Genomic DNA, 10,338 nt, shown 5'->3' with positions numbered 1-10,338 from the left:
AATTTTTATTAAAAAAGATAACTTTTATTTTATTTTTATAAATATAAATAAATATGATAGGGGGTCTGTTTATTTGTTGAGGGGGGAATACTAATTGATTTTATTTAAGTTAAAATTAATTTTTATGCAATATTACTTAAATTTTATTATTTGTATAATAATATATTTAATAATATAATTTGTTATTAATTATATATATATATATATAAATAAAATAAAAAAAAATTTTATTAAAAAAGATAATTTTTATTTTATTTTTATAAATATAAATAAATATGATAGGGGGTCTGTTTATTTGTTGAGGGGGGAATACTAATTGATTTTATTTAAGTTAAAATTAATTTTTATACAATATTACTAAAGTTTTATTATTTGTATAATAATATATTTAATAATATAATTTGTTATTAATTATATGTGCATATATATAAATAAAATAAAAAAAATTTTTATTAAAAAAGATAACTTTTATTTTATTTTTATAAATATAAATAAATATGATAGGGTGTCTGTTTATTTGTAGGAAGGAAATACTAATTGATTTTATTTAAATATAAATTAATTTTTATGCAATATTTCTTAAATTTTATTATTATAGATATTAATTAAAATTATAAAGTTTTATATTTAAATTAATTTTATATAATATTAAAGTTTTATTTTAGCTTAAAATTTTATTATTGATTTATTTTATATGTAAGTTTTTGCATGAATTTTTATTTATTTAAATAATAAGTAAATTTTATTATATTCTCAGTAATTAGTTTTATTAATCAAAGAAATTTGTAAATAGTAATTTCATATAGTATTGGCTAAATTTGTGCCAGCAGCCGCGGTTATACAAATAATGCAAATAAAATTAGTTCAGTGTAAGTTAAATTTTATATAAATAAAATAATTGTAAATTTATTAGGTGAAATTTTAAATTTATAAATTTTTATTTTAGTTAAATTAAAGCTTATAAATTTTGTTAATAAACTAGGATTAGATACCCTATTATTTAAAATGTAAATATCAACACTAAGGTAGTATTAGTTATGTTCTTGAAACTTAAAAAATTTGGCGGTATTTTAGTCTATTCAGAGGAACCTGTTCTGTAATTGATAATCCACGATGTACCTTACTTAAATTTGTTTTTCAGTTTATATACCGTCGTTATAAGAATATTTTATAAGAATAATAATTTTCCATAATTTTTATTAAAATTTATATCAGATCAAGGTGTAGCTTATATTTAAGTAGAAATGGGTTACAATAAAATTATTTAAGTGAATTTAAATTTGAAATATTTAATGAAAATGGATTTGATAGTAAAATTTTATAGATTAAAAATTTGATTTTAGCTCTAAAATATGCACATATCGCCCGTCGCTCTTATTCTTAAGATAAGATAAGTCGTAACATAGTAGATGTACCGGAAGGTGTATCTAGAATGACAATTTAAAGCTTATTTAGTAAAGTATTTCATTTACATTGAAAAGATTTTTGTGCAAGTCAATATAAATTGATTAATATTTATTTATTAATTTATATTTATTTTATTTATAATTTATTAAAAATAATTATATAATTTAATGTTTTAGTAATTTGTAGTGAAAAAATAATATTAATAATAGTTTATTAAGTATTGTGAAAGATAATTGAAATAATTTGAAAAATTATTATTTAAAAAGAAAATTTTATTTATTGTACCTTGTGTATCAGGGTTTATCAAATAATTAATAATTATTTTATTAATCTCGATTTTATAAGAGTTAATTATTTATTAAAGTTAATGTGTCAAAATTATTTAAAATAGATAATTAGAAATGAAATGTTATTCGTTTATAAAGGTATCTAGTTTTTTTAGAAATAAATTTAATTTACAAGTTTTTAATTTTTTGTTTATTTATTAAAATAAAAAAATTATTAATTTGAATATTTTAAGGGATAAGCTTTAAAATAAATTATTAAAAATTAGTAATTTTAATATAAAATGTATGAATAGAATTTTCAATCATTTGTAAATTTGTTATAAATTATTTTATAATTTTTATTATTTACTATTATTTTAAGTTTTTATAAAAATTTTTTCATAAATTTTTTATGAAAATTAATAATGATAAAATTAGTATATTTTATATTGTACATATAATTTTATTTGATAAGTTTATATAAAGAACTCGGCAAATTTATATACTCGCCTGTTTAACAAAAACATGTCTTTTTGAGTTATTTTTAAAGTCTGACCTGACCACTGAATAATTTTGAATGGCCGCAGTATTTTAACTGTGCAAAGGTAGCATAATCATTAGTCTTTTAATTGAAGGCTGGTATGAATGGTTGGACGAAGTATAATCTGTTTCATAAAAATTTATTGTAGAATTTTATATTTTAGTTAAAAAGCTAAAATTTAATTAAAAGACGAGAAGACCCTATAAATCTTTATATTTAATATAATTTTAATTTTTTGGATGTATTTTATTTTAATTTTATTAATTATTTTGTTGGGGTGATGTTAAAATTTAATGAACTTTTAATTATTAAAAATCATTAATTTATGATTTATTGATCCGTTAATAACGATTATAAGATTAAGTTACTTTAGGGATAACAGCGTAATTTTTTTGGAGAGTTCTTATCGATAAAAAAGTTTGCGACCTCGATGTTGGATTAAGATATATTTTTAGGTGTAGCCGCTTAAATATTGAGTCTGTTCGACTTTTAAATTCTTACATGATCTGAGTTCAGACCGGCGTAAGCCAGGTTGGTTTCTATCTTTAATACATTATAATATCTTAGTACGAAAGGACCAGGTATTAGAATAATTATATTTTAGTTAAAGAATATAATTAATTGTACTGTTTTGGCAGATTAGTGCAATAAATTTAGAATTTATTTATGTAATTCTTATTACAAATAGTACTTGTTTTTTTTTGAATTTATTTTATCTTTAATTGGTAGATTAATTTTGGTAATTTGTGTTTTAGTTAGAGTTGCTTTTTTAACTATTTTAGAACGTAAAGTGTTGGGTTATATTCAAATTCGAAAAGGGCCTAATAAAGTTGGGCTTATAGGAATTCCTCAACCTATATGTGATGCAATTAAGTTATTTACTAAAGAACAAACTTATCCCCTTTTATCAAATTATTTATCTTATTATTTTTCTCCTATTTTTTCTTTATTTATTTCTTTAGTTGTTTGAGTTTGTATCCCTTTATTTGTTAAATTATTTTCTTTTAATTTAGGTTTATTATTTTTTTTGTGTTGTACTAGTTTAGGTGTTTATACAGTTATAGTTGCTGGTTGGTCTTCGAATTCTAATTATGCTTTATTGGGGGGATTACGTGCTGTTGCTCAAACTATTTCTTATGAAGTTAGAATAGCTTTGATTTTATTATCTTTTGTTTTTTTAATTGGGGGTTATAATATACTTGATTTTTATCATTTTCAATATTATGTTTGATTCGTTATTATTTTATTTCCTATTAGTTTAGTTTGATTTTGTATTTGTTTAGCGGAGACTAATCGTACTCCTTTTGATTTTGCTGAAGGTGAATCTGAATTAGTTTCTGGGTTTAATGTAGAATATAGAAGTGGTGGATTTGCTTTAATTTTTATAGCTGAATATGCTAGAATTTTATTTATAAGAATATTATTTTGTGTAATTTTTTTTGGATGTGATTTATTTAATATTTTATTTTATATTAAATTAACTTTTATTTCTTTTGTATTTATTTGAGTTCGTGGGACTTTACCTCGATTTCGTTATGATAAATTAATATATTTAGCTTGAAAATGTTTTTTACCTTTTTCATTGAATTATTTATTATTTTTTATTGGTTTAAAATTATTATTAATTTATTTAATGTGGTTAATTAAATTTAGTAAAGTTAATAGAAAATTGAATTTCTATCTTATGTTTTCAAAACATATGCTTATTGTCAAGCTCATTAACTTATTAAGTTTAATTAATTAAGTTATCTCATCATTTATTAATTATTGGATTAATAATATAATATAAAAAATAAATTACTGTTAAAATTTGTCCTACTAATACGTAAGGGTCTTCTACAGGTCGTGCTCCAATTCAGGTTAATAAAATAACTGTCACTACTATAGTTCAAAATAAAATTTTGTTAATAGCGTAAAATTGGATACCTCGAAATTTACTTAAATGATAAAATGGAAGAATTGCTAAAATTGCAATTGATAAAATTAATGCAATTACTCCTCCTAATTTATTAGGGATTGATCGAAGAATTGCGTAAGCAAATAAAAAATATCATTCTGGTTGAATATGAACTGGAGTAACTAATGGATTAGCTGGAATAAAATTATCTGGATCACCTAATAAATATGGATTAGTTAATGTTAAAATAATTAGACTTATAATTGTTACAATGAATCCTACAATGTCCTTATAGGAAAAATAGGGGTGGAATGGAATCTTATCAATATTTGAATTTAGTCCAATTGGATTATTTGAACCTGTTTGATGAAGAAATAATAAATGAATTAAAGTTATAGCTAATACAATAAAAGGTAGAATGAAGTGAAATGTAAAAAATCGTGTTAATGTTGCGTTATCAACTGCAAATCCTCCTCAAATTCATTGTACTAAAGTAGTCCCTAGGTAAGGAATTGCTGATAATAAATTTGTAATAACTGTTGCTCCTCAAAAAGATATTTGTCCTCATGGTAATACATATCCTATGAAAGCTGTTGCTATAACTAAAAATAAAATTAGTACTCCTACTAATCATGTTGGAGTAAATAAGTAGGATCCATAATAGATCCCTCGTCCTACATGTAAATAAATACAAATAAAGAAAAAAGATGCACCGTTGGCATGTAAAGTTCGTAATAATCAACCATAATTTACATCTCGGCAGATGTGATTAACACTATTAAATGCTAAATTGATATCTGCTGTATAATGTATAGCTAAAAATAATCCTGTTAAAATTTGGATTATTAAACATAACCCAAGAAGTGAACCAAAATTTCATCAAGCTGAGATATTAATTGGTGCGGGTAAATCTACTAATGCATTGTTAGCAATTTTAAATAAGGGGTGTTGGGTTCGTAAAGGTTTATTCATTAGTTTATTAATCGTAAAGGTCCGTAGAATAATTTTGTAATTTTTACTACTGCAATTAATGTAATTAATAAATAATTTATTAATAAAATTGTAATTAAATTTGTTGGAAAATTATATAATTTATTAAGATTTAATGAATTTTCTTCTATAAATAAATTAATATTATTTATAGTTGTTATTTCATTATTTTCTAGAAAGGTTAAAATTAATGATTTATCTAATATTAATCTTAGAATTGTAAATAAAATAAAGATTATAAAATAAATAGTTGTTAATTTTATTGAAAATGAAAATATTTCATTTGAAGCTAAGGATGTAACATAAATAAATAAAACTAATATTCCTCCAAGAAAAATTAGAAATAAAATATAAGAAAATCAGAATCTTTTAGCTATTAATCCTGTAATTAAACAAATTTGTAAAGTTTGAATTAATAGTATTAATCCTATAGCTAAAGGGTGATTTATTTGTATAAAAATAAATCTTGAAATTAAAGTTGATCTATATAAAATTAATTGTATAATATCAGGAGGTAGTTTATATAAAATATTAATTTTGGGGATTAATGAAAAAGTAATTACTTTTCTCTTGAAGTTTTAAAAGATTAAATCTTATTTTTGATTTACAAGACCAATGTTTTTATTAAACTATTAAAACTAATGTTAATAATATTTTATTGAGGATTACCTTGTTTTTTATTTTTAATTGGAATTTTTATATTTGTTTCTAATCGAAAGCATTTATTATCAATACTTTTGAGATTGGAATATATTGTATTAAATTTATTTTTTTTATTGTTTATTTATTTAAATTTAATAAATTTTAGAAGATTTTTTAGTATAATATTTTTAACTTTTAGAGTTTGTGAAGGTGCATTGGGTCTTTCAATTCTTGTTTCAATAATTCGTACTCATGGAAATGATTATTTTCAATCATTTAATATTTTACAATGTTAAAATTAATTTTTATAATAATTTTTATTAGTCCAATTTGTTTTATTAGTAGTTCATTTTGAATGGTTCAAAATTTAATATTTTTGATTACATTTTTATTTATTATAATAAATTTTTGTACTAATTATTTTGTTAATATTTCTTATTTTTTAGGGTTTGATACAATTTCTTATGGATTAATTTTATTAAGACTTTGAATTTGTACTCTTATAATTACTGCTAGTGAGTCTGTTAATAAATTTAATAATTATAAAAATTTATTTTTATTTAATATTTTAATTTTATTATTATTTTTAATTTTAAGATTTGCTAGTATAAATTTATTTATATTTTATTTATTTTTTGAAAGAAGATTAATTCCTACTTTATTTTTAATTTTAGGGTGAGGGTATCAACCTGAACGTTTACAAGCTGGTGTTTATTTATTATTTTATACTTTATTAGTTTCTTTACCAATATTAATTAGTATTTTTTATTTATATAATAATTTAATAACATTAAATTTTTATCTTTTAAATAATTTTATATTTAATTATGATTTATTATATTTATCTTTAATTGTAGCATTTTTAGTTAAAATACCAATATTTTTAGTTCATTTATGATTACCAAAAGCTCATGTTGAAGCTCCGGTTTCAGGGTCTATAATTTTAGCTGGTATTATGTTAAAGTTGGGAGGTTATGGTTTATTACGGGTGTTATGTTTTTTACAATTAAGAAATGTAAAATATAATTATATTTGAATTAGAATTAGTCTAATTGGTGGAGTATTAATTAGTTTAGTTTGTTTACGACAAACTGATTTAAAGGCTTTAATTGCATATTCTTCTGTTGCTCATATAGGAATTGTTTTAGGTGGACTTATAACTTTAAGTTATTGAGGTTTATGCGGGTCTTACACTTTGATAATTTCTCATGGGTTATGTTCATCGGGGTTATTTTGTTTAGCTAATATAACTTATGAACGATTAGGAAGTCGAAGTTTATTAATTAATAAGGGATTATTAAATTTTATACCTTCAATAACTTTATGATGATTTTTATTAAGTTCATGTAATATAGCTGCACCACCTTCATTAAATTTATTAGGTGAAATTTCTTTATTAAATAGAATTATTAGTTGATCATGATTAACTATAATTTCTTTATCTTTGTTATCTTTTTTTAGAGCTGCATATACTTTATATTTGTATGCATATAGACAACATGGAAAGGGATTTTCTGGAGTTTATTCATTTAGTGGGGGTAAAATTCGTGAGTATTTCATTTTAATACTTCATTGATTTCCTTTAAATTTATTAATTTTAAAAAGTGAAATTTGTATAATTTGACTTAAAAATTTAAATAGTTTATTTAAAATATTGATTTGTGGTGTCAATGATATGATTTATGTCATTTTAAATTGTGAAAAAATATTTATCAATTTGTAGAATTAGATTTTTAATTTTATTTAGAATTATAATTCATTTATTTATTTTTAGTTTGAAATTTTTATTAAGAGATTATTGTATTTTTTTGGAATGAGAAGTTATTTCATTAAATTCTTCTAGAATTGTAATAACTATTTTATTTGATTGAATAAGTTTATTATTTATATCTTTTGTTTTATTAATTGCTTCTTTGGTAATTTATTATAGAAAAGAGTATATAAGTGGTGATATTAATATAAATCGTTTTATTATATTAGTTCTTATATTTGTATTATCTATAATGTTATTAATTATTAGACCAAATATAATTAGAATTTTATTAGGTTGAGATGGATTAGGATTAATTTCTTATTGTTTAGTTATTTATTTTCAAAATGTTAAATCTTATAATGCTGGGATATTAACTGCCTTATCTAATCGTATTGGTGATGTTGCCTTTTTACTTGCAATTGCTTGAATATTAAATTATGGAAGTTGAAATTATATTTTTTATTTAGAATCAATGAAAAATAGAATTGAAATAGAAGTAATTGGGGGATTAATAGTATTAGCTGCTATAACAAAGAGAGCTCAAATTCCTTTTTCTTCTTGATTACCAGCTGCTATAGCTGCTCCAACTCCTGTTTCTGCTTTAGTTCATTCTTCAACTCTTGTAACTGCTGGTGTTTATTTATTAATTCGTTTTAATATTTTATTAAATAATTCTTTTTTAGGTCAGTTATTGTTATTATTATCTGGATTAACAATATTTATGGCTGGATTAGGGGCTAATTTTGAATTTGATTTAAAAAAAATTATTGCTCTTTCTACATTAAGTCAGTTAGGATTAATGATAAGAATTTTATCAATGGGATTTTATAAATTGGCTTTTTTTCATCTTTTAACTCATGCATTATTTAAGGCTTTATTATTTATATGTGCGGGAGCTATTATTCATAATATACAAAATTCACAAGATATTCGTTTAATAGGGGGATTAGGAGTTTATATACCTTTAAGTACTTCTTGTTTTAATGTTGCTAATCTAGCTTTATGTGGAATGCCTTTTTTAGCTGGATTTTATTCTAAGGATATAATTTTAGAAATTGTTTCATTAAGTTATATTAATTTTTTTTCTTTCTTTTTATATTTTTTTTCTACTGGATTAACAGTTTGTTATTCTTTTCGATTAATTTATTATTCAATAACGGGAGAATTAAACTGTGGTTCTCTAAATATATTAAGAGATGAGGGTTGAATTATACTTCGTGGAATAAGAGGTTTATTAATTATAAGAATTATTGGGGGGAGAATTCTTAGATGGTTAATTTTTCCTACCCCCTATATAATTTGTTTACCTATATATATAAAATTATTAACTTTATTTGTTTGTATCATTGGGGGATTAATAGGTTATTTAATTTCTCATGTTTCTTTATTTCATTTAAATAAATCATTTAATAATTATTTAGTTAGTTATTTTTTTGGTTCCATATGATTTATGCCTTATATTTGTACTTATGGAATTATTAATTTTCCATTAACTTTAGGGGGATTAGTTTATAAGTCATTTGATCAGGGTTGATCAGAATTTTTAGGTGGTCAAAATTTATACAATAGATTAATTAAATTTTCTAATTGAAATTTTTTTTTTCATAATAATAATTTAAAAATTTATTTGCTATTATTTGTTTTATGAATTACTTTTTTATTTAGATTTTTTTTATTATTTTATTCAAGTAGCTTAAATTTAGAGCATAACATTGAAGATGTTAGGGTAATTGAATAATTCTTGAATGTAGTGAACTAATATTTGTAATTTATAAAAAAGAATATTTTAATTTTACAATGAAAATGTAATGTTTTTATTAAACTATATAAACAGAAGTATAAATGGAATTTAACCATTAAAAGATAAAAGTTAGCAGCTTTTTCTTGAACATCTTACTTCCTTAATTGGAGTATAAATCTCAATTCTATCATTAACAGTGATAAGCCTCTTTTTGGCTTCAATTAATAGATAGATATTAATTGAAAATAAGGGTATTAAATTACCTAAAATTAGGTCGAAACTAATTGCAATAAATCGCTTCATATTCAATTAATTAAGGTAGATTGAAATTTCAATACTTTTTGAATGCAAATCAAATGTTATAATTAACTACAACCCTAGTTTGATCAATTTAATATTCCTTGATTTCATTCATGATATAAACCAATAATTAAAATAATGATAAAAATAATTGAAGTAATTGTTCATATAAAAATATTTGAAATTTTAATAATTAAAATTATTGGTAAAATTAAAGCAATTTCTACATCAAAAATTAAAAAAATAATTGTAATTAAAAAAAATCGTAAAGAAAAAGGAAGACGTGATGAAGATTTTGGATCAAATCCGCATTCAAAAGGTGAACATTTTTCTCGATCTGTTAATGCTTTTTTTGATAGAATTGATGCTAATATTATTACTACTCTAGAAATAATAATTAAAATTGAAGTTATAATAGCAATTGAAAAAATTATTTATACTACTAGATTAGTAGACCTTATGATTGGAAGTCAAATATACTTGTATACTATATAAATAATTAATTAGTTAACCTCCTCATCAATAAATTGAAATATAAAGGAATAATCAAACAATATCAACAAAATGTCAATATCATGCAGCAGCTTCAAATCCAAAATGATGAATTTTTGAAAAGTGATTATTTAAATGTCGAATTAAACATACTAATAAAAAGGTAGTTCCAATTAATACATGAATTCCGTGAAAGCCTGTTGCTATAAAAAAGGTAGAACCATAAACTGAGTCTGCAATTGTAAAAGGGGCTTCAATATATTCATATGCTTGTAAAATAGTAAAATAAATACCTAATAGTACTGTAAA

At 21.2% G+C, this 10,338-nt stretch overlaps 3 pseudogenes; 1 reads left to right on the top strand and 2 right to left on the bottom strand.

Moving 5' to 3' along the window:
* LOC118740056 overlaps positions 1-3,427 on the bottom strand; it is a 10,359-nt pseudogene extending 6,932 nt beyond the window's left edge.
* Positions 3,428-4,480: 1,053 nt separating this feature from the next.
* LOC118740055 lies at positions 4,481-6,953 on the bottom strand (annotated as a pseudogene).
* A 914-nt stretch (positions 6,954-7,867) lies between these two features.
* On the top strand, positions 7,868-9,102 carry LOC118738810 (annotated as a pseudogene).
* Positions 9,103-10,338: the final 1,236 nt, after the last annotated feature.

This window comes from Rhagoletis pomonella, unplaced genomic scaffold (assembly GCF_013731165.1).
Source record: "Rhagoletis pomonella isolate Grant_MI unplaced genomic scaffold, Rhpom_1.0 Rhpom_scaffold_00005, whole genome shotgun sequence".
Classification (NCBI taxonomy): domain Eukaryota; kingdom Metazoa; phylum Arthropoda; class Insecta; order Diptera; family Tephritidae; genus Rhagoletis; species Rhagoletis pomonella.
The sequence above is the reverse complement of the archived record's forward strand: the minus strand, read 5'-3'. Positions and strand labels throughout refer to the sequence as shown.